The sequence below is a fragment of the Bos indicus genome, chromosome 2, assembly GCF_029378745.1.
Source record: "Bos indicus isolate NIAB-ARS_2022 breed Sahiwal x Tharparkar chromosome 2, NIAB-ARS_B.indTharparkar_mat_pri_1.0, whole genome shotgun sequence".
Classification (NCBI taxonomy): Eukaryota; Metazoa; Chordata; class Mammalia; order Artiodactyla; family Bovidae; genus Bos; species Bos indicus.
Window position 1 is genome coordinate 60,819,470 of NC_091761.1, and position 25,447 is coordinate 60,844,916.

Consider the following 25,447-nt stretch of genomic DNA (forward strand, 5'->3'; position numbering starts at 1 on the left):
GTCAGCTGAACCTGATCACGCAAGCAGGCCAGGAGAGGGAAACAGAGACCCAGCCCACAAGCCTCTGGCTGCTTACTGACTGCTTGCTCGGTACAAAGCTTCTCCAACTTCAGATAAACATCTCAAGTACACAAGTTTTCCAAACCAGATGATGTTTCTGGAGGGCTGTAGAACTGCCTTTCACGTGTCGTTTCCACATCATGCCACAATTCAGTAAGCTAGCTTATTTTAAAGTTTTTAAGAGCATACCTCCCAAATGTTAACCCTTTGCAGTCCATCAACATGTCACTTTGTGCTGCCAGGAAAACTCACCGCTGTGTGACCTGGACACAGTCTCAGGGATGAGGGGCTGAGTTCAAACCTCAGCTCCTGAACTTGGCAGCTGTGAGGGACTGGGCATTGTGCTTCAGTTTCCTCATATTTAAAAGGACAGTAAACCCAGAACCTACCTCATAGGCCTGATTAAATGAATGTGCATGTATGTGCATACTTTACACATACATATGTGTACAGGCATACCTCCATTTATTGTGCTTCACAGACACTGAATTTTTTACAAATTGAAGATTTATGGCAACCCTGTGTCAAGCAAATCTATTGACATCACTTTTCTAACATCATTGCTCACTTTGTTATTCTGTGTCACATTTCAGTAATTCTCACAATATTTCAAACTTCTTCATTATTATTACATCTGTCATGGGTGACCTGTGATAGATGATCTTTGGTGTTACTATTGCAAAAGATTACAACTTGCTGAAGCCTTAGATGATGGTTAGCATTTTTTAACAATAAAGCGTTTTTTAATTAAGGTGTACACACGTTCTTTTTAGACACAATGCTATTGTACACTTAGACTACAGTACACTGTTAAACATAACATACATTGGGAAACCAAAACATTTGTGTGACTTGCTTAATTGAAATATTTGCTTTACTGTAGTGGTCTGGAACCAAACGCACAAAACCTCTGAGGTATGCCTACTACATATACACACATCCACAAACACATGCATATATACATATTGTGTATATACTATACCTATATACATGCGTATAACTATACTATGTATGTATACAGGTATATAGTATACCTCTATACACATAGCTTTTGAACTGTAGTGTTGGAGAAGACTCTTGAGAGTCCCTTGGACTGCAAAGAGATCCAATCAGTCCGTTCTGAAGGAGATCAGCCCTGGGATTTCTTTGGAAGGAATGATGCTGAAGCTGAAACTCCAGTACTTTGGCCACCTCATGCGAAGAGTTGACTCATTGGAAAAGACTCTGATGCTGGGAGGGATTGGGGGCAGGAGGAGAAGGGGACGCCAGAGGATGAGATGGCTAGATGGCATCACTGACTCGATGGACGTGAGTCTGAGTGAACTCTGGGAGTTGGTGATGGACAGGGAGGCCTGGCGTGCTGCGATTCATGGGGTCGCAAAGAGTCAGACGCTACTGAGCGACTGAACTGAACTGAACTGATACACATACATAATTATAACTATATGCATATATAACTATACATGCATTTATGTGTGTATATGTAGATATATACACACATATATAACTACTGCTAAGTCGCTTCAGTCGTGTCCAACTCTGTACGACCCCATAGATGGCAGCCCATCAGACTCCCCCATCCCTGGGATTCTCCAGGCAAGAACACTGGAGTGGGTTGCCATTTCCTTCTCCATATATATATATAACTACACCTGTATATAATTATATGTACATAGTCTTATTGGATTGGCCAGAAAGATCATTGGAGATTTTCCATATGATGTTACAGAAAACCTGAACAAACTTTTTGGCCAACCCAGTACATACAGTATAAATATGGGTTGAATTGTTCCCAGATTCATACACTGAAGTCCTAACCCCCAGTACTTCAGAATCTTCAGAGACCTTGTTTAGAGACAGAGTCTATACAGAAGTAATCATGTTAAAATGGAGTTTTGAAGGTTAGGCCCTAATGCAATAGGACAAGTGTCCATATAAGAAAAGGACATTTGGACACAGGCATGTACAGAAGAAAGACAACATGAAGACACAGGGAGAAGATGGCCATCCACAAGCCATGGAGGGAGGCCTGGAACAGATTCCTCCAGAAAGCCCTCATAAAGAACCACTGTGGTCTTAGACTCAGCCTCCAACCTGGGAATAGATAAACATTTGTTGTTTAAACCATCGAAGGTGTGTGTGTGCGCGTGTGTGTGTGTGCATGTGTGTGTGTGTCTATAGAAAGAGAGGGAGGTACCCCCACTCAAAAAGTTACCCAGCACATATAAGGAGTAGTACTTAACTGCGACCTACTAACAGTAATAAACATATTATTCATCAGAAAGTGAGTAGTTTTACCCTGCACTAAATCCAGACCTGTAGATACTAAATTGCATATGAGGAACTACAGGGTGGCTTCAGTCCATATGCATGCTATAGCAATGCCAGGCTGGCCAGGCTCAGCTGTTCAATCTAGATTCAAGCATAACAGCTGCATCATAATGAGAAATAATGTGGAGTCTCTACAGCTTGTCCTCAGTCCTTAGCATTAATACTTTTCTCTGATTCTTCTAAGTCAAACATGAGCCAATGTCAACAATGATTTTACATTAAAACAAACATTCCCTACTTTCCTCTTTCCAGCATCCAAATGCATTTCATGGAAATGTATTCTGTTATATCAAGTCAAGCTACAAAAAAAAAAAAAGAATGTTACATTATATAGCTAATTATCTGTGAATTTGTCTCAATATTGTGCAATCAAATCACAATGCAGATCTTTGGGACTGAGGCTGAGGTAAGGTTGCAACTACCATCCAAAACCCTGATAGCCTATCTTTGTGTTCACCAAAACAGGCTCATTTTCCTTCAAAGAGTATTTATTATAAGTAAATTATAAGTTGAACTCTTGATGGAATATAGATTTACACTAGTACAAAATTCTGATTCTTACCTGTGTCATGAATTAGAGAACTGCATTAGATTGCATGTGAAAAGAGGGGGATTCGTGATGGTTAATCTGATGTGTCAACTTGACTGGGCCACAAGGCACTCAGATATTTGGTGAAACATTCTTCTGGGTGTGTCCGTGACAGTGTTCCCAGACGAGGTTGGCATTTACATCAATAAGACCACCCTCCCCAATGTGAGAGAGCTTCACCCAATCCACGGGAGGCCTGCATAGAACAAAAAGGCTGAGCAATGGAGAATTCTCTCTCTGCCTGATGCTGAACTGGGAGGTGGGTCTTCTTCTGTCTTTGGGATTAGACTAGAATTTACACCATCAGCTCTCCTGGTTGTCACATGTTCAAACTCAAACTGGAACTACACCATCGGCTCTCCTCGGACTCTAACTTGCTGTGACAGCAGAGCTTGGGACCTGTCAGCCTCCATAATCACGTGAGTCCATTCCTTACAAAAATTTCTTGATACAGAGACAGAGATAGATGAAGAGATTTCCTATTCTCTTTCTCTGGCGAACCCAGACTGCTAATACGGTGGCTGTTCTGTTACTGGTTATTATTCCCTATATCACACTCTTTAGGAGAAACTACTCTTTGAATTTCATTAAAATAAACTTTGCTCAAGGGTGTGGAGCAAAGGGAACACTTACACACTGCTGGTAAAGATGTAAATTGGTACAGCCACAATGGAGAATAGTATGGAGGTTCCTTGAAAAACTAAAAATAGAAGTACCAAATGATCCTGTAATTCTACTCCTGAGCCTATACCTAAAGAAAACCATAACTCAAAAAGATACATGCACCCCAGTGTTCACTGCAGCACTGTTTACAATAGCCAAGACACGGAAGCAACCTGAATGTCCATAGACAGAGGAATGGATAAAGAAGATGTAGTATATACATACAGCCTTCCCAGGTGGCACAATAGAAAAGCATCTGCCTGCCAATGCAAGAGACACAAGAGACCCAGCTTCTATCCCTGGGTCAGGAAAATGCCCTGGTGAAGGAAATGGCAACCTGAGGCAGTATTCTTGCCTGGAAAATCCCATGGACAGAGGAGCCTGGCCAACTACAATCCATGGGGTCACAAAGAATTGAACATAACTGAGCACGCACGCACACACACACACACACACAATACATATATACAATGGAATATTACTCGGTTATTTTTAAAAAAGGAACAAAATTTTGCTATTTTCAGAGACATGGATGGACCTAGAGACTGTCATACAGGATGGGTTAAGTCAGAAAGAGAAAAATAAATATCGTACAACATTGTACATGTGTTGAATCTAGAAAAATGGTACAGATGAACATATTGGCAAAACAGAAAAAAGACACAATGTAGAGAGCAAGCATAGATACCAAAGAGGGAAAAGGGTAGGTGGGATGAATTGGGAGACTGGGATTGACATATATACACTACTATGTACAAAATGGATAACTAATGAGAATCTTCTGTATAGCACAGGGATTTTTACTCAGTGCTCTGGGCTGACCTAAATGCAAAGGAAATCCAAAGAAAAAAGGATATATGTATACATGTAGCTGATTCACTTTGCTGCACAACAGACACTAACACAATATCATAAAGCAACTATACTCAAAAAATAAACAAACACTGCCTCCTGTAGACACCATTGCTATGTTCCTTCCTTTCTGGAGAATAAGAATGACGAAACTTGAGCCACCAAAACACAAGGTTTTGTTCAACCACAGGTACAGCACTAACCCTCACAGCGGGCCTCTTTGTCTCCCCTTCAGCTTACAGCCGGAGAAGGCAATGGAGTACTACTCCAGTACTACTGCCTGGAAAATCCCATGGACGGAGGAGCCTGGTAGGCTGCAGTCCATGAGGTCGCTAAGAGTCGGATACAACTGAGCAAGTTCACTTTCACTTTTCACTTTCATGCATTGGAGAAGGAAATGGCAACCCACTCCAATGTTCTTGCCTGGAGAATCCCAGGGACAGAGGAGCCTGGTAGGAGGCCGTCTATCAGACATGACTGAAGCGACTTAGCAGCAGCAGCAGCTTACAGCTGCATCACAAAAATGGCTTACTAATCTTGTTGTAAACACCAAATTCTTTTCGGAAAAGGGTGAAGTGAAGTGAAGTCGCTCAGTCGTGTCCAACTCTTTGCGATCCCATGGACTGTAGTCTACCAGGCTTCTCTGTCCATGGGATTTTTCAGGCAAGAGTACTGGAGTGGGTTGCCATTTCCTTCTCCAGGGAATCTGGAAAAGGGTACACATAGTCAATAAGTAATTCTGACTTATTGTAATAAGTAACTTATAAGTAATAGGTAACCAGTAGATCCAAATTTCATCTGCATCCACCTTTTTATAATAATGGTCAGGTACTTTCCACGAAAGAAATGACTGTGTCTGACTTTCCTTTTCCTACTCTTCTTTCTCTCTGAACATAATTCCTCCAAACTAGAACCGAATAACGTAAAAAAAAGTATGATTTGAAAAATGTCATATCACCTAACAGTTTCCGAAGCATCACCATGTTCTCTATAATTATTTTTAACTGTAGGCTCAACAGGCAGATATACTGGCTTATCTCCTCCTGCCCAGGTTTCTGAAAGACAAAACATAGCAATTACTGTTAAAGGAAAGAATTACAAAAATCATGCATCTTTAATGAAAGGCACAGGAATAGAAATACTATTATCTAGTTCTAGCTTGGCTGGTTCCCAGTTTGAGCCTCTCATGAGCCTGTCCTGCCAGTAACTCTGGCAGGGAGTAGAGAGAACTTTGCCCTCGGGGATCATGATCCCAGGGTCACCATCCTGGGGCTCCAGTCCTGCCCCTTCACTGAAGCAGCTGGATGAGATTGGGCAAGTCAGTTAGTTACTCTTTCCTTATCTCAGCCACCTGTAAAATCAGGGGGTCTGAAATGCCTTGTAATTAAGGCAGTTTCGCATAATGGTTGGGACATCGTACCTGGGCCAGCCCAAGTGACCTAGGATGAGTTATTTAACTGCTTGTTTCTGCTTCCTTATTTGTAAAATGGACACAATAACAGACTTTCCCCAAAGACTCTTTGTGAGATTTAACAAAATTTAATATGGTCAAATGCAGAGACTAGGACCTAGTCTAAAAGCCTTCTTAAATGACAGCTATTATGGTTATACTCAAAGTACCTCATCACTTTTAAATTACTCAACTAGATGACTCAACCGCCCCTAAAATTTTTAGTGTTCTAGGATTTCACCATTGGGATATAAAGTAGACATGGAAGGAAAATACTAAAACTGAAAAGTCACATTTTCCTCTCTTTATCAATATATTAACAGAAAGTTAAAAGTCTTAGAAATTTCTCAAGTTCAAATGCAGATAAAATATGCCATTGACATAAAAGGATCAATTTCACCATGGAGAAGCCTTAAAAGAGGTAAAGAGAAGAGGAAATGTTTTGTCTTTTAAGAGAAGGAAACAGCATTCGCTGAGCACCTGAACACCTGTGGGGTTTTCCACCACCTCATCTCATCAAACTCTCCAACATCACTACAGTGCAGTCAATACTGTGCCCATTTTACAGATGGGGGGCTGGGGCTCAAGGAGGCTGATCACAGTTCCAAAGGCATATGGCTCTCCAACGGCAGACTCAGATTCCTCCCAGGCCTGACTACAAGCCTATCTTTCTTCCACACCAGAAGGCTGGCTCCAGAACACAGGCATTCCTCACTCAGAGTGAGAGTGGTTAGGGAGAAATTGTTTTTTTATAAGATAAATTATAATCGAATTGCACCAGAAACATTCACTTTTTAAAAGCCCCCTTACGTAAGTTTTGAAATGAAGCAAAAGACAAAAATCTTCTGCACAATACTATTCATGTGTGCGTGCTTAGTCCCTTCAGTCCTGTCTGATTCTTTGTGACCCTATGGGTTGTGGCCTGCCAGCCTCCTCTGTTCATGGAATTCTCCAGGCAGAAATACTATCACTTTCTAATTTCTTAATATTAGAAAAGGAAAGTAAGAACAGTTGTTGAATTAAGGATTGTGAAGGGGTAGATAATTGGAATGTAGTAGAGAAGAATTTGCCATCAGATGATGTGGGTTTCAGTCCTACTTTTGACAGTTACTAGCAGAATACAGTTACTCTCTCAGATTTGACAAAAGATAACTGCAGGGCCTCTCTCATAATTTATAAAGTTGGAGTAAAAGATGAGAAAGCCTCCAATCTCTGTGTGCCTAGTTCTAATTACTTGGTTTTCTCTTAACAAAAAGAGTACTTCTAAAATATCTTACAAGTTTGAACAGTCAGATACAATCTGAAATAACGCCTCTGCAAATTCCTTCCAGGCTGTTTCTATCATCGAGAAAAACGGGATTCACTCCTGGCCACAGATTCAGGCCTCAATACTCCTTTTTTCTTTCTCATGTAAAAGGTCTTAGTTTATTCTCTCTTATGAAAAATCTGCACAATCACTACAGATGCAGTCACTGCAGAGTGTTTTCTCCTTCTGTTGTCCAATCTCCAGCTCACTGCTAGCCGCTTCATTTCTTTTTGCCAGCACCAACATTGGTTTAAATATCTACAAGCCTTGATGGCAGGTGTTTCTCCCCAAACCAGATGCTAAGGCCCGGGAGTCAGAAACCAGTTCCTTTGTTTTGGTTGGGTTTGGTTTGTTTGTTTGTTTTTGAATCTCCATGGGGAAACAGTGGAAACAGTGTCAGACTTTATTTTGGGGGGCTCCAAAATCACTGCAGATGGTGACTGCAGCCATGAAATTAAAAGACGCTTACTCCTTGGAAGGAAAGTTATGACCAACCTAGATAGCATATTCAAAAGCAGAGACATTACTTTGCCAACAAAGGTTCGTCTAGTCAAGGCTATGGTTTTTCCTGTGGTCACGTATGGATGTGAGAGTTGGACTGTGAAGAAGGCTGAGTGCCAAAGAATTGATGCTTTTGAACTGTGGTTTTGGAGAAGAGTCTTGAGAGTCCCTTGGACTGCAAGGAGATCCAACCAGTCCATTCTGAAGATCAGCCCTGGAATTTCTTTGGAAGGAATAATGCTGAAGCTGAAACTCCAGTACTTTGGCCACCTCATGCAAAGAGTTGACTCATTGGAAAAGACTCTGATGCTGGGAGAGATTGGGGGCAGGAGAAGGGGACAACAGAGGATGAGATGGCTGGATGGCATCACTGACTCGATGGACGTGATTCTGGGTGAACTCCGGGAGCTGGTGATGGACAGGGAGGCCTGGCGTGCTGCGATTCATGGGGTTGCAGAGAGTCGGACACGACTGAGCGACTGAACTGAACTGAACTGATACCTGGCACATGTTGTACCAAGTTCATGTTCAATAAACAATTGTTGAAAGAGTGAATGAATCTCTAAATTACACTTATCTGTGCCTTGGTACAGCAACAGCTACACAATTTATGGGGCCAAATGCAAAATGCAAATTACACCCCCTTGTTCAAAAAGCAGAAAAAACTGTGATATTAAGGATACTAAAATATAAAGCTTTTTTCCTTTGTTCTGTGGTCTCTCTCACTTGTCACAGTGTTGTTCTAAATAAAGAGAAATCTAAATTTAAATTATTAGTAAGAATGTTGTTCATCTTTGTACTGTATTGTGCTAGTTTTAAATGCAACTATAAGAGACTTTGGGGCTTCCCAAGTGACTTGATGGTAAAGAATCCGCCTGCTGATGCAGGAGATGCAGGTTCAATCCTCCAATTGGGAAGATCCCCGGGAGAAGGAAATGGCAACCCACTTCAGAATTCTTGCCTGTAAAATCCCATGGACAGAGTAGCCTGACAGGCTACAGTCCATGGGGTTGCAAAGAGTCAGACATGACTGAGTGACTGAGAACAGAAGGTCCAGAAGAATAAGAGACTTCATAGGTCCCATGCTCATGAGGTTGGCCCAGCCCGAGTATAGTCCAGACAAATTAAGGAATAACTGACTAAATCCAGGTTTACTCTTGGAATGAGTTTACCCAGCAGTAGCAAGCAAAAGTCAAGGACTTCTACACATGGCAGGAAGAGGGTATCATGGAATAGCTTTCTTCAGCTTGTAATAACACCACCTCTCATTTCACTGATTGCAAACCAAATTTGTTCCCTTGGAGTCTTCCAATGGCACATAAAATGTTTGAGTAAGTTTCTATCTTCTTTGGGGAAAAAAAAAAAACAGAGAAAATAAGTTATTGATATAAAAAATTATGGATGGAGAAAATTGCTGGATTTTATTTACTCATATTCCATTCTACCTTTGTGCCTGCAAAAGGCTGGCAAGATATTATATCATAATTATGGACTCCCATAGCAACTTGAGTATCAATGGATCCTATTGTTCTAACCTTTGCAAGCTTCCAGATTGCATCACACAGAAAAAGAGCAGGCACTAATTGCATTGCATATTTATACTTCCTTGTTCCCACCATTACCCACATGATTCCCTGTGGGTTCTAATTAGCTCAATCAGAGCTGGGGTGGGAGAGGATAAAGTTTTAAGCAATTTCAAATAAATATGGGGTTTGCTACCATCACAAAATTTGGCAAAATGCTATCTTTAGCCAAATTCATTTTGTCTCCCATTTCCAAAGAAACTGGAGAGCTTTGTTGTTGTGCTTACATTTCACCAAGGATAATAGCATCTTAAATAATATCAACCTCGCTGGTTTGCATTTTGGCATTTTCCTGGAATTGGAGAAAAAAAATCCATTGTGAATGTAATTTTTGTTGGGCTCTTAAGTGATAGCTGTGAAAATAACAACCAATAACTCTTCCACACTCCCTTTCTTCTCTTTGTTTTATAATCAGCATTGCCCAGAATTCTTACCTTTAAATCCTTTGCAAACTGTAATGAATGGTATTTAGGAAAAGGATTTCCTAAAGGATTATATTCTGGGGAAATAAGCTTAATTACTCCCAGTATCAATCAATGATTTTAAGTTTTGAGAAATCACTTTTTTTTTTAAGTGAAAGCACCTAAAACTTTTTTTAACATAAACAAGAACAGGTCCCTCCTTTTTCCCATCATATGGCGTCATTATTAACTCATCTGGAATCTCAATTATAATCAGAAAGATGGCTCCTGCAGCTTCACTTACAATCAGCTCGATGCCAAAACGGCCTCGTGCAATCACCCTCCTCACATCTACAGATGACTCCTAATGAAAATTATTCAAAGGCAACGAATATGCTGAGACCCAGTTTGTAGTGTCTAATGGCTGGAGCTTGGAGGTTCACACCAGCCATCTTAACCTTAACCTCCGGTCTCCATCGTGGCAGAGCACAGGCCAAGCCTGGCTGCCTTAGGACTGAATGCAGCCCACAGAACCATCTCTGGAAAGTTTTCCCCACTTTCCTCCTCTCACCCCAGTATATAATACTTTATTAGTGGCTACCACTTTTAAAAATTTTTTATTGATTATTTTTTTAAATTTATGACTGCACTGGGTCTTCACTGCTGTGCACAGGCATTCTGTAGTTGAGGTGAGCAGGGGCTACTCTTTGTTGTGGTACAAGGGTGTCTCACTGCCGTGTCTTCTCTTGTTGCAGAGCACAGGCTCTAAAATGCATGGGCTTCAGTAGCCGCAGCCACAGGCTCAGTGGTTGTGGCTCACGGGCTTAGTCGCCCTGGGGCATGTGGCATCTTCCCAGACCACGGATCAAACCCGTGTCCCTTGCATGAGTAGGCAGATTGTTAACCACTGGACCACCAGGGAAGTCCAGTGGCTAACATTTGAATACTAGATGTATTTATATAAAATTCCAGGGTATCAGTTTCTTTTTGACAGTGCATATGCTCTAGAAACAGTAGGCCCACATTCTGACATGACACAGACTGGGAGGCACCGAGTCAAGGTGGCCAACTTTCTGCAGGACAAAGACTCTGTGTTCTGTCCTTCCCACTCACCAAACCAGTTTGTTCTTTCACTTACCTCACTCCTACAGACATATAAGTCTGATCCCCTGAATCCAAAACTCAGGGTTCTCCACCCGGATCTTTTCTTCAAATGGTGGTTGGCCTTTTCAAAAGCGTCAGCCCATAAGGAAAGAAAAGGAGAAAGCAGAAGGTTCTATTTCTATAAACTTATATAGAGGAAGGATCGGGCACCATCATTCCCTCACTCAACTCACCTTTACTGAGCACCCACCTTGTGCCTGGTAGAGTCTGAGGAGATGGAGATGCAGTGGCAACAGGATAAGCCCCTTGCCCTCACCAAGCTCCCTTTATCTTGTAAGACAGGCCCTAACTAGAAAAACAAATATGCATCATGTTAGATAAATAGTGAATGCTTAGAGACTAAACATACAAATAGATTACAGCAGAATATATATATAAATAGAATTCTGACCCACAATTTGCAGCAAGCTGCCCAAGAAACCAACCAAGGAAGCCAGCCTGCTATAATCAGACTTGCCGGAGGTCAGAACACTATCTCCAATGATAGTTTAGGAAGCCAGACAATAAACCCTTGTGACAATTGGCCCCAAGTGGACAGGGCTTGATTAATTACTGGAAGCTTCCCTTTTTCCCCTGCTTCCAACCAGAGAAGGCTAAGTATGCACCCCTAACCACTGACATAGGAGGCCCCTTCTAGTTAGCCTACCTAAAGCCTCCCCAGTACAACAGTTTCCAGTGAGGGCATAACCCAGGGAAAGCCTTCCCCTTTTCCATGTAAAGCTTTCCCACTCCTCTGCCTGCCTTTGAGTCTATGTCAAATGCAAGGGATGCTGGCTGACTCTCATGCTGGAGCAAATTCTGAATAAGTAGTCTTTGCTTATTCTCCTTTGTATGGGCTTCATTTATTTCCACAGGGCTTTGAAGCAAAAGAGAGGTAAAGGGATGGACTGATGAGCAGATGGTGAGGTTGGGAGAGAGGTGACATTGGGGATGAGAAGAGAGGAGAAGGGATGGAGGGAGCCATGTGACTTCGATGGAGAAGCATCCTGAGGAGAGGGAACAACAAGCAAACAAGCTCATGTGTTCTAGAATCAGTGAGGAGCAGAAAGGCAGGGGAGAAAGGAAAGGTAAGGAGATGCCAGGGTACATGGGGGCCTGTCGGCCTCAGGAGAGACTCTGGATTTCCTCCTGGGTGGGAGAGAAAGGCACTGTCGGGTTCTAAGTAGGATGGTCACATGTCCAGCCTGCTGTGTAGAGAATAAGGGGGCGAGTGGAGGTGGCAGAGAGGTTACGGCCCATTGCAGAGATCCACGTGCAAGGTCATGGCCACGAGGACCAGCGAGGAGCAGTGGGAGTGGCTAGATGCAGCCAGATTCAGGATACTAACACCACTGAGGTGTTGAAGGTGAGGTGATAAGTACCCCCTTCTTCCTATTTTCCAGCCCACTTTAGTACCCTTCCTGTATCTACCCCCTGATATCCCAGCACCATCCTTTGCAAAGTCACTTGTTCAGCAGAACAACTAGAGATAGACAGATGAAGCCAAGAGTGGATGAGGCCAAGCATGTGGCCTGGGAGCTTACAAGGAGGGAGCAGGAGTGGTAATAGCCAAGCCAGGGTGCTCTTTGTGTGGAAAATCCTCAGGCTCCTTATTTAAAAGTTTCTACACAAGTCAGGAGACCCACCCACCCCCCCAACCTCTGAGACTGCCTTCCTTCAGAGGGTCTGACCCAAAGCTTTTCTCTATTTCTCAATCTGCTTTACTCCCCTTTCCTGGAGTTGCCAGGACCTTGCGGTGAACACTGTTGACGCCCACATCCCACTCCCCTCACCATGTCTATCTGTGCAAGCCAGCTTGACGTCCAGCCATCTTTCCAGACTACAGGGGTCTGGGAATGTGACTGCCTCCTCTACTCCCCAGGCTTGCCTCCCCACCACCCCACCCCACACAGCAGTCCTGGACAATGCCCGGTAGGTGGGAGATGAAACACTGCAGCTTTCTCTCCCCTTGACCAGGGTTGTTTTGAAGTGTGTGTTTGCACAATTTTTCAAAGTGTCCCACTGTGGTAACCAGCTGGATAGCACTCTTTCTGTCTCTCCTCACCCCCACCTAATATCACCTTGCCCAATCAACAACTTGCCCTTGAATTCTTGGCTCAAGGTCAGATTCTGGGGGACCCAAATTCAGACTACCTGCTTTGATCTGATGTTCATGTGTTGAAAATCTAACTTTCAAAGTGATAGTATTAAGAAGTGGAGCCTTTGGGATGTGATTAGGTCATGAGGGTAAAGCCTCAAAAATGGGCTTTAGCATCCTTAAAAAAGAGGCCCCCGCTGGGCTCCCTAGCCCCTTCCACCACACAAAGATAAAATGAGAAGTCCCCAGTCTACAAGCTAGATGAGACTCATCACCAGAACCTGACCTTGCTGGCACTCTTATCTTGAACTTCCAGCCTCTAGAACTGTGAGTCATAAATTCTGACTCTTGATAAGCCACTATCTATGGTACTTTGTTATAGCAGCCAGAAGAAACCAACACAATAACTATGACAGACTTTTTTTTTTCAATTCCTAGATAGTATCCATGTATTACAAAGCAAAAACAAATGAATCACCTCCAAGTCATGGTTTATAAATACCCTTGCCTTCTAAAACTAGCCATGCTCCTTTGAAGAAAGGCTGATTCTAGAGCTGTGGCAGGGAAAATACAAGACAATCATGAAACATCCTCCATGCCCCCAAAAGTGAGCAAGTGCTCAAAGAATGATGTTGCTGCTGCTGCTACTGCTAAGTCACTTCAGTCATGTCCAACTCTGTGCAACCCCAGAGACGGCAGCCCACCAGGCTCCTCCATCCCTGGGATTCTCCAGGCAAGAACACTGCAGTGGGTTGCCATTTCCTTCTCCAATGCATGAAAATGAAAAGTGAAAGTGAAGTCACTCAGTCGTGTCCGACTCTTCGTGACCCCATGGATGGCAGCCTACCAGGCTTCTCTGTCCATGGGATTTTCCAGGCAAGAGTACTGGAGTGGGTTGCCATTGCCTTCTCCACAAAGAATGATGAGACCATGATAAAAGAGCACAGGAGGCAAATTGAAGGAGTTCCTACTGGCTAAATTTGGGGCAACCTTAATATCAAAATAAGTAAAAATATTGATGTATTATAACCCACTGAATAAAATAAGAATCCATGAGTCTATCCAGATAATAAAGAAATTAAAGAAATAAACATGAAAAAGGAAAGGCTCTTCTTTTTAACACAATGTCAACTAGTAAGTAAACAATTAGTAAAACCATCATGGCAAGAATTGAGGCAAAAACAAATCACCAATGATGGTAAATCTAGAAAGTTTGATGAGAAATGGGATACGTATATGGGCACAAAGTATCTCCCCACAAATTATTCATTAATTACAAAGGGGAAAATAGTATCTATACAATAGAGAAAGTGGAGCAAAATAAAGACTATTTCTTAGACATGCCCAAAGATTTTCACTTGTTCTTTAGTCAGCAAGGTACAGGGAATAAGATCAGGAATCCAGTGACTGTATCACATACATCTTTGTTATATAAGCTATGCTTACATCAATGCCCTAGTTACCTGGACACAGGGTTAGGGTCCTCCTTACCTACATCATTTACTCTTTTCATTAAGCCTAGGTTTTTTTTAGAGAACCATGCCACATCCAGATGAGCCCCACTGAATCACTTCCTTCAGACCACACATCACTGCCCCACAAAATCAGCAAGTGTTTGCTACCAGTTCATCTAGGCTATCTGAAGCCATAAGAATTATTCCTTCAAGTATTACCCAGAGTTAATTCTATATATTTCAATGCCATTCACAGGCCATGATTAACACCCAAGATGCAGAGGCAAAATCACTTGCCTTATAAAAGTTCTATGAGTAGTACAAAGGACAACTTTGTAGTATAATGAGCGTATACCTTGGACCATAATCTGGAGACTGCCTACACATTCTTCTCTGCATTTTTATCATTCACTTTTAAATGGCACTGACCTAGCAACTTCTCAAACAGCCTCTCTCTACTTCTCAGGAAATACAGAGAAGGCTTAACTTTTATGTTCAACCTCCAAACAGTCTATACATTCACACATATTATCACACAAACCCCTTTTCCCATGCTTTCATTCAACACTGTCACTCAACCCCTAAAGAATGATCAATTCAAGCTATCACACACTGATGTTACCCAAGAGTGAACTGTTCTGTTTCAGTCCAGAGATGGTTTGTGCCACTATTTGGATGTTTATTATATTTTGTCCTATTATTTTCTAAAAACGAATAAAAAACAGAAAAAGGAAAGTGCTGATACAAGTGATAAGAAATATAGTTCATGTTAAACAATACAACTGAGACAAAGCCAAAAATCATTAAGCAGCCAGAAGACAAAGAATCTTCCGCCTTAATCTGATTCTCATTGGACTTAGGCAGGTCAGTTGTATATTCAATTAATTCAGAAGTAAAAGAACACAATTAAAGAACATGTACCAAATGTTAGCAATAAATCATAATTATGTTTTTTAAAATGGAGGTATAATTAGGGATCTTCTCACCTTTTTAGCTCTCTGGGAATGGAACCCCTTCCTCCTTTATACCAAATAAGTCTATTATCTGGCTTTCCCACATGCACTTCTTGTACAGATTTTCAAGAATGTATTATATTTTTTTAATTTTATTTTATTTTTAAACTTTACAATATTGTATTAGTTTTGCCAAACATCAAAATGAATCCGCCACAGGTATACCCGTGCTCCCCATCCTGAACCCTCCTGCCTCCTCCCTTCCCATACCCTCCCTCTGGGTCGTCCCAGTGCACCAGCCCCAAGCATCCAGTATCGTGCATCGAACCTGGACTGGCGACTCGTTTCATACATGATATTAGACATGTTTCAATGCCATTCTCCCAAATCTCCCCACCCTCTCCCTCTCCCTCTCCCACAGAGTCCATAAGACTGATCTATACATCAGTGTCTCTTGTGAAAGGAGAGAACTGCCTGTATACTTAGGATCAAAACAAAGAGGCAGAAATATTAAAGGGTAAACTGATATCAACCTAATACCAGTATCCAAAAGGAATTTAATTGTACTTAAAAGTGAATAAAGCTGAACTGAGAAAACCAAATCATGAGCTTCTCCCCAGGACAGAGACCAACTGAACAAAAATACAATGACAAATACCTTTAAGACAAACCTCCATAAATATGAAACAACCCACACACAAGGGCCTTTATGACTGATGCAAACTGGAAACCCAAATGTCTCTCAGTAGGGGGCTGGTGAATAGCTTATAATACACAACAGAAAGCCACATAGCAAAGTCAAGATCTCCATGAATTAATATGGAATGACTTCAAGAAAATACTACTTAGTAAAAAAAATATAAAAGTACAAACTACTATACAGTTTGACATCTTTTATATGAGAAAGAGGATAACTTCCTTACTTTTCAAAGAAACATTTAAAAAAAGCTAAAATCTATAGAGGGTAGTAACAATGTATGGAGAAAAAAAGAGATAGAAACTTCCCTAAATATATTTTTACATATAATCTTGATTTTTGAAAATGTCTAAATAACCTACATATTTAAACATTAAATAAAAATAAGTCATAAAATCATACACAGAAACAAAATGAATTCAACTGCCTATAAAATTGGTAGCCACACAGAGAAAAGCATACTCAAAATTGCTTTAAATACAAAACTATGACTGGACCTCCTAGGGTGTATATTCTGAAGGCAAAGAACAAAAGCAATGTTAAACTTGGTGGGTTTACTATGCACTTAATATTAGAATTACAATTTTTAAATTATTTAATGATTACTGACTTTTAGGGGAGCACAGATGAGAATTTTATACCCAGCCAAGGTATCACTCACATATAAAATATACTATCACATATTCTTCTGTGGGAAAAGAAGCCACTTAACAATATGCTTCAGGAACCAAGGAAAGAATCACATTTAAGAGATCAAAAATGTGTCAGTTGTATAAAATGATTTACCAGTCTTACCTTACTCAGTCTGGACCTCAAATAAGAACATCTGTTGGATTTTTATGTTACAAGATGTATTCCACATCCCAGGATATAGATAACCCTTCATTGCTAACCTTGGCTGCTTTCTCTATCTTAACCGGTGTCAGAAAGTGTGTTCATTGAGTTCTGTTCTTTACTCCAGAGTTCAAATAAAAGCTTTTGCCATATTTTCTTACCACTTAAAATAACCTATACTATTCTATTTCAGGATTTTCTCCAAGAATCACATGGACCACATGTGATTAACTTATCTAACTCAATGAAATTATGAGCCATGCCATGCAGGGCCACCCCATATGGACAGGTAAATATTGAGAGTTCTGACAAAACATGGTTCACTGGAGAAGGGAATGGCAAACCACTTCAGTATTCTTGCCTTGAGAACCCCATGAACAGTTTGAAAAAACAACTGAAAGATGCATTCCCCAGGTCAGTAGGTGCCCAATATGCTGTTGGAGAGGAGTGGAGAAGTAATTCCAGAAAGAATGAAGAGACAGAGCCAAAGCGAAAACAGCTCCCAGCTGTGGATGTGAATGATGATGGAAGTAAAGTCCAATGCTGTAAAGAACAATGTTGCATAGGAATCTGGAATGTTAGGTCCATGAATCAAGGTAAATTGGAAGTGGTCAAACAGGAGATGACAAGAGTGAACAAGGACATTTTAGGAATCAGTGAACTAAAATGGACTGGAATGGGCAAATTTAATTCAGATGACCAGTATATTTACTACTGTGGGCAAGAATCCCTTAGAAGAAATGGAGTCGCCCTCATAGTCAAAAAGAGAGTCCGAAATGCGGTACTTGGGTGCAATCTCAAAAACAACAGAATGATCTCTGTTTGTTTCCAAGGCAAACCATTCAATATCAGGGTAATCCAAGTCTATACCCGAACCACTTATGCCAAAGAAGCTGAAGTTGAACAATTCTATGAAGACCTACAAGACCTTCTAGAACTAACACCCCCCAAAAAAGATGCTCTTTACATCATAGGGGACTGGAATGTAAAAGTAGGAAATCAAGAAATACCTGGAGTAACAGGCAAATTTGGCCTTGGACTACAAAATGAAGCAGGGAAAAAGCTAACAGAGTTTTGTCAAGAGAATGCACTGGTCATAGCAAACACCCTCCTCCAACAACACAAGAGACGATTCTACACATGGACATCACCAGATGGCCAATACTGAATTCAGAGTGATTATATTCTTTGCAGCCAAGATGGAGAAGCTCTTTATTTTCAGCAAAAACAAGACTGGGAGCTGACTGTGGCTCAAATCATGAACTCTTTATTGCCAAAATCACACTTAAGTTGAAGAAAGTAAGGAAAACCACTAGACCATTCAGGTATGACCTAAAACAAAGTCCTTATGATTATACAGTGGAAATGACAAATAGATTCAAGGGATTAGATCTGAAAGAGAGAGTCCCAGAAGAACTATGGAAGAAGGTTTATAACATTGAACAGGAGGCAAAGATCAAAACCATTCCCAAGAAAAAGAAATACAAAAAGGCAAAATGGTTGCTGAGGAGGCCTTACAAAGAGCTGAGAAAAGAAGAGAAGTTAAAGGCAAAGGAGAAAGGGAAAGATATACTCACCTGAATGCAGAGTTCCAAAGAATAGCAAGGAGAGATAAGAAAGCCTTCCTCAGTGATCAATGCAATGAAAAAGAGGAAAACAATAGAATGGGAAAGACTTGAGATCTCTTCAAGAAAATTAGAGATGCAAAGGGAAGATTTCATGCAAAGATGGGCACAAAAAAGGACAGAAATGGTATGGACCTAACAGAAGCAGAAGATATTAAGAAGAGGTGGCAAGAATACACAGAAGAACTATACAAAAATGATCTTCATAACCCAGATAACCACGATGGTGTGATCACTCACCTAGAGCCAGATATCCTGGAATGTGAAGTCAAGTGGGCCTTAGGAAGCATCACTATGAACAAAGCTAGTGGAAGTGATGGAATTCCAGTTGAGCTGTTTCAAATTCTAAAAGATGATGCTGTGAAAGTGCTGCACTCAGTATGCCAGCAAATTTGGAAAACTCAGCAGTGACCATAAGCCTGGAAAAGGTCAGTTTTCATTCCAATCCCAAAGAAGAGCAATGCCAAAGAATGTTCAAGCTACTGCATAATTGCACTCATCTCACTCACTAGCAAAAAAATGCTCAAAATTCTCCAAGCTAGGCTTCAACAGTACATGAACCATGATGTTAAAGCTGGATTTAGAAAAGGCAGAGAAACCAGATCAAATTGCCAATATTCACTGGATCATTGAAAAAGCAAGGGAGTCCCAGAAAAACATCTACTTCTGCTTTATTGGCTCCAAAGCCTTTGACTGTGTGGATCGGAACAAACTGGAAAATTCTTCAAGAGATGGGAATATCAGATCACCTTTCCTGCCTTCTGAGAAATCTGTATGCAGGTCAAGAAGCAACAGTTAGAACCAGACATGGAACAACAGACTGGTTCCAAATCAGGAAAGAAGTGCGTCAAGGCTGTATATTGTCACCCTGCTTATTTAACTTCTATGCAGAGTACATCATGAGAAATGCCGGGCTGGATGAAGCACAAGCTGGAATCAAGATTGTCAGGAGAAATGTCAATAACCTCAGATAGGCAGATACCACCACCCTTATGCAGACAGTGAAGAAGAACTGAAGAGCCTCTTGATGAAAGTGAAAGAGGAGAGTGAAAAAGTTGGCTTAAAGCTCAATGTTCAGAAAACTAAGATTATGGCATCCAGTCCCATCACTTCATGGGAATTAGATAGGGAAACAATGGAAACAGTGACAGACTTTATTTTCTTGGTTCCAAAATCACTGCAGATGGTGACTGTAGCCATGAAATTAAAGATGCTTGCTCCTTGGATGAAAAACTGAGCAACCTAGACAGCATATTAAAAAGCAGAGACATTACTTTGCCAACAAAGGTCCATTTAGTCACAGGTATGGTTTTTCCAGTATTCATGTATGGATGTGAGAGCTGGACTATAAAGAATGTTGAGTGCTGAAGAATTGATGCTTTTGAACTGTGGTATTGGAGAAGACTCTTGAGGTCCCTTGGACTGCAAGGAGATCAAACCAGTCAATCCTAAAGGAGATCAGTCCTGAATATTCATTGGAAGGACTGATGCTGAAGCTGAAACTCCAACTGCTGTGAAGAACTGACTCATTTGAAAAGACCCTGATGCTGGGAAAAATCAAAGGTAGGAGGAAAAGGCGACAACAGAGGACAAGATGGTTGGGTGGTATCACCAACTCGATGGACATGAGTTTGAGCAAGCTCCAGGAGTTGGTGATGGACAGGGAAGCCTGACATGCTGCAGTCCATGGTGTCGCAAAGAGTTGGACACAACTGAGTGACTGAATTGAACTGATTTACATGATTAAGATGTTGTGCAGGGAGAATCACAGAAGTATTTTTTCTTCCCTCTGAAACCACAGTTATATAATAAAGCATAGAGTAACATACTAACCATTTCCATAGCTGAAAAACTCAAGGATTATTTTCTGCAACTTTAAAACTCATACTGAATGACCTAAATCTCAGAGATTTTTGTTTTTCCAAAGGATAAAAACTAAGTAAGAAACTAGTGTATAGCAGCTATCATCTTCTTCAATGTCTCTTTTTATCATCTTCCACCTAATAGTTACAAATGTCCCTGCATTTACCATATTTTAAATTTCGAAACGAATACATTTTAAAACACACAATAAAATGAATACTAATATGGTGAAATTCTGTGTAATAATATTTTTCTTTACACTTTTATGCTTTTTAAGTTTTCTATAAAGCATTGATATCACGTGCATACCCACAAAAATAGATGTTTAAATCAGTACATACATTATATACATATAAGAGTATAATTATGTTTTTTTAATATGCACCCAATAAAACACAAAGGAAACCAATATAGTTATTTTTTCAAAGGCTGTAATTGTTTTGTCCTCCCCTCTGCTTTTCTGTATTTTCCATGTTTCTATCATGAATGTATGTATATTACTTTTATGGTAGTGAGGGAAAAAACAAGTCAAAGTCACTTATTATTTGGAATTCAACAGGCTGTTATTTATCCAAAACGTGAATAGGGGATATGTAAAAAAGAGACATTAAGACATGTTATGGGGGACTTCCCTGGTGGTCCAGTGGTTAAGAATCCACCTTCCAGTGCAAGGAATGTGGTGCCATCCCTGATCAAGGAATTAAGATCCCACATGACTGGGCCAACTAAGCATATGAGCTGCAACTACCAAGCTCGTGTGCTCTAGAACCCTTGCACCCCAAAAAGAGAAGTCAACAGGCTGCAATGACAGGAAGCCCATGGGTCACGATGAAGACCCTGTGCACCCTTCCCCCCACACCAAAAAAGGCATGCTATACACAGACGCACTCAGCTTCAATGCCTGCAGCAGCCACACACGGTGAACAGTTAATGAACATCCTTATCAGACGGTTCTCATCCACATTCCTAGTTCTCAGTTCTGCACCTTTGTGGGTCACAGCAGGAGGGAGGTGGACTTAACTACCACCCTTCCCTTCCTAAATTTCCAACTGTGCTCTAAAACCAGTACAGCCTAACCAAATCAATGCTCTTTCTGTCCAGCATTTGAATTGGAGAGCTGTGTGTTTATTTGCAAAGACATGGTTGCCTTGTAAAGCCCAAAATTTAGTTCCCTAAACAGATTTTGGTTTACAGGATTCTTTCAAACTGCATTATTTTTTCCTAATAAAGTTTTCCTCCTGGCTACTTTCTTTCTGCATACTAGAGAGAAACATTTTATGGCCGCTTTTAAAAATGATGTGATGGGGAGGCTGATAGCACAATAAGAAATTTGATTCCCCTGATGGAAAAACCAACTCTTGTAGACCTTGCTCTATAGTAACTAACAGCCTCTAAGTACAGATACCTTTGTTTTTTAAAACATCCCAGGGTAAATGCATTGTGCATTTTGTAACAAACTGACAAGTTTTCTTCTGCTATAGTGTTAGCTTGAGTGACCCAAAAGGAAAAAAGTATCTGAACTACCAAAGGCTTCAGAACTATTTTTAATAATCCATGTTGTTCTATATTACATGATGACAAGGAACACATAGGAGTGGGTGTTGTTACAAGTCCTCACCCTGCAAGTGTTTATAATAGCACTGCACTCATAATCACTCTTCTTTGAGCCTCACTGTGGGCAAAGTGATATTTTCTTTTTTGTTTTATTTTTCCTAATATCCTTCACTCTGATATCCAATATTTCTTTGGCCCTTCTGGGGCACCTTGGGCCAGTTTTTTCAAGAAATATGTCTATGCTGTTTTATTAACTCCATTCTTGGGCTGTCGTTTTTTCTCTCTCTGGGCCCATCGCATACTCCGAATGAGACCAACAGCTTTTCTCATAGTGGAAAAAACTGGGCTTTGGAGCCAGATGTGCTTTGACTCTAGTCCCAATGCCGATACTTTCTGGATTGATGAGTTACAGCGGGCAACTCATTCTAAGATTCACCTTGATCACTTCAAAGATGCATAAATAGCACTTACATCACAAGACTGCCACAACAAAAAGAGACACAGTATGGAAGTTTCCAGCCAAGGACAGACATCATGGAATGGAAGCTGTTGTTCTAACCAGTCACATCATTAACACTTGTCCTTGCTGACACCTCCTGTCAACATTCTGCCTTGTAAGGGACCACTAAGCGCCTTTCTGATTGCCTTGTTATTTCATGGCTTAGATGCAAATACTGTTGTGCTGAGGTCCACATATTTCCTTGGGTGCTTTCTCTGCTATATCTCTCAAGACTATTAACTACCTTCCAAGTACCAGTCCCTCTGGGTCCCCATTGTTAAACCTTAGCAAAAAGCAGAGCTGTGTCCCCCTCTTTTGTTTCCTGTGTTGATTTAAGTGTCTATACCACAAACATGGCTGAGCACACAAACTTGTCCAGACATGTAAAAGTGAAACATTTGCCTACACGGGGTTTACAGTCTAGAAGAGGGACTTCTGCTAGAGGAAATGGGGCTGAACTTTTCATAAGCAATTTTATTTTGTGAAATCAAACAATAACAAGATAGCACAACTCAGCATGACTTGGATAACACCTGAAGTCATGCTACAGTAGATGACGTCTGTGCATCTTATTAATATATTTCCAGGTTGCAAATATGGAGAAGGCAATGGCACCCCGCTCCAGTACTCTTGCCTGGAAAATCCCATGGACGGAGGAGCCTGGTAGGCTGCAGTCCATGGGGTCGCTAAAAGTCAGACACGACTAAGCGACTTCACTTTCACTTTTCACTTTCCTGCATTGGAGAAGGAAATGGCAGCCCACTCTTGCCTGGAGAATCACAGGGACAGGGGAGCCTGGTGAGCTGCCATCTATGGGGTCGCACAGAGTCGGACACGACTGAAGTGACTTAGCATTAGCATTAGCAGGTTGCAAATAAAAGAGGAAGAGGGGTAAAAGACAAATGCTGTATCATTTCCTTTCAATGAAATATCTAGAATGGGAAAATTCACTGAGACAGTAACTAGACAAGAAACTACCAAGTGCTGAGAGGAGGGGAGATGTGACTATTGCTGAATAGAGTTTCAGTTTGGGATGATGAGAATGTTTTGGAAACAGTGGTGATGGTTCTACACATTATAAATTGTAATTAATGGCACTGGATTGTACTCTTAATAACAGGTAAAGTCATAAATTCATGTTTTATATATATTTTACTACAATAAAAAAAGAAAGTGAAATCTAAATAGTTACAAACAGTAAAGTATCTCCCTTCTCACCTATCTCAGCCCCTCTGAGTCACACGTACAGTAAGTCCTCTTCAGAGGAACCTTCAAGTTGCACACTTTCAAACTTGCAAACGTGCCCGTGTATGCTAACTACTGGACTTCACTACTGTACTTTTCAAGGTACTATACCATAAGATTAAAAATGGTTATTTTTTGTATTTTTTTATTTTTTAATATATATATCATTGTGTGAAAAGTGTTATAAACCTATTACAGCACAGTACAATATAGCCGATTGTGTTAGCTATATACCCAGGCTAACTTTCTTGGACTTAAGGAACAAATTGGGCTTATGAACACTCTCACAGAATAGAACTCACTTGTATGTAGGGAACTTGCTGTATTTGTGTACACAGCTTTCCATAGTAATTTAGTCAGTGAGGGTTTTCGAAAGCCTGATGTGTGTCAGGCACTGTGGTGGGTGCTGGAGAAAAGCAAAAAGAATCTCTTGCCTGTGCTCAGTCCAGACCCACAGCCAAAAGGGCCACTGTCCAGCTCAAATGCCCCATCCTTTAGGAAGTTTCTAAGATCATCAGGTTGGGATGAACTGCCCCATGTCCATTGCCTTTGTGCCTGAGCCCTCTTTTCGGTCTCCCTGGTCTATATCCCACCCCACTGCCCTGGCAAACTCCTTCTAGGTCTAACATATAACTTTTCAACTTTGCACTCGTCCCACCATGCAGTGCTTTGTGCACTAGCCCTCAGTGAATGCGGAGTCCAATCTGGAGAACAATGCTTTCAAACCTGCCAAGGCCCAGTAGTGACCCTTCCTCCCACTCTGCTTTAATCACTTAATCCTCTCATCTTTCCTCACTGTACTGCCTTTATAAGCTATTTCTTAATCATGGATTAAAAAAGAAAAAAGGACTATTTTTCTTCTGTGAATTAACCTCAGCCCCAGGAGAGCTAAGATGTGTTCAGCTCAGGCTTTCTACCCCCAGCTAATAAAAGGAACACACCTATTAGAGTTCAATGCACAACAAACATTTTAATTCCAGATAAGGTCAATCATTACCAATCAAAGAAATAAATGTGAGCAAGACGAGATGGAAGAATGAGGGGGGAATATTCAATTATACAAACAGAAAGAATGTTTTCAGTAAATGACCAGCAGTCCTAGAGAGCTAATTTCTCCTTCCCTACGCTCTGACTGAAACACATGCTAAGACTTGAGAAAATCTGATGTAATATGTGCATATCTATATTGTAATGTACAAATCTTTGTGAAAACAAAACACAGTTTTAAACCTGAGGTTATAAGAGCTACTGTTTACTCAGTATTTACTACATGCCAGAAACTATGAAAGCTGACATATATTAGCTTATTGAACTCCTACAGTAATCCTGAGAGGACGTAAATAATGTGTCCTTAAGTCCCCTTGTCCAAGATCACACAGCTGGGAAGTGACAAAGTCAGGATTCAAATAGAAATTTTTGTGATTCCAAAGTTAGTATTGTATTCAATACCCTAAACTGGCTGCTCACTGGCCCCTAAAGTCCCCTGCTTTTTTTTTTTTTTCTTAATTTATTTTTAATTGAAGGATAATTACAATGTTGTGTTGGTTTCTGCCATTCATCAACATGGATTAGCCACATCCATAGGCTCCTTCGGGAGCCTCCCTCCCATCTCCACTGCATCCCACCCTTCTAGGCTGTCACAGAGCCCCAGTTTGAGTTCCCTGAGTCATACAGCAAATTCCCACTGGCTATCTATTTTACATATGTTAGTGTATATGTTTTCATGCTACTGTCTCCATGCTACTC

The 25,447-nt window shown here is 40.9% G+C and overlaps 1 long non-coding RNA gene across 4 annotated transcripts in view; it reads right to left on the reverse strand.

Moving 5' to 3' along the window:
- Window positions 1-1,468: 1,468 nt before the first annotated feature.
- Window positions 1,469-25,447, reverse strand: part of LOC139176414 (uncharacterized) — a 544,804-nt gene continuing 520,825 nt past the window's right edge. For 3 of the 4 annotated variants that reach the window (XR_011560878.1, XR_011560876.1, XR_011560879.1), the window contains one exon: window positions 1,469-11,189. This is a non-coding gene — a long non-coding RNA (uncharacterized lncRNA). The remainder of the gene's footprint in view (window positions 11,190-25,447) is intronic. The other variant, XR_011560877.1, reaches the window with a different exon arrangement.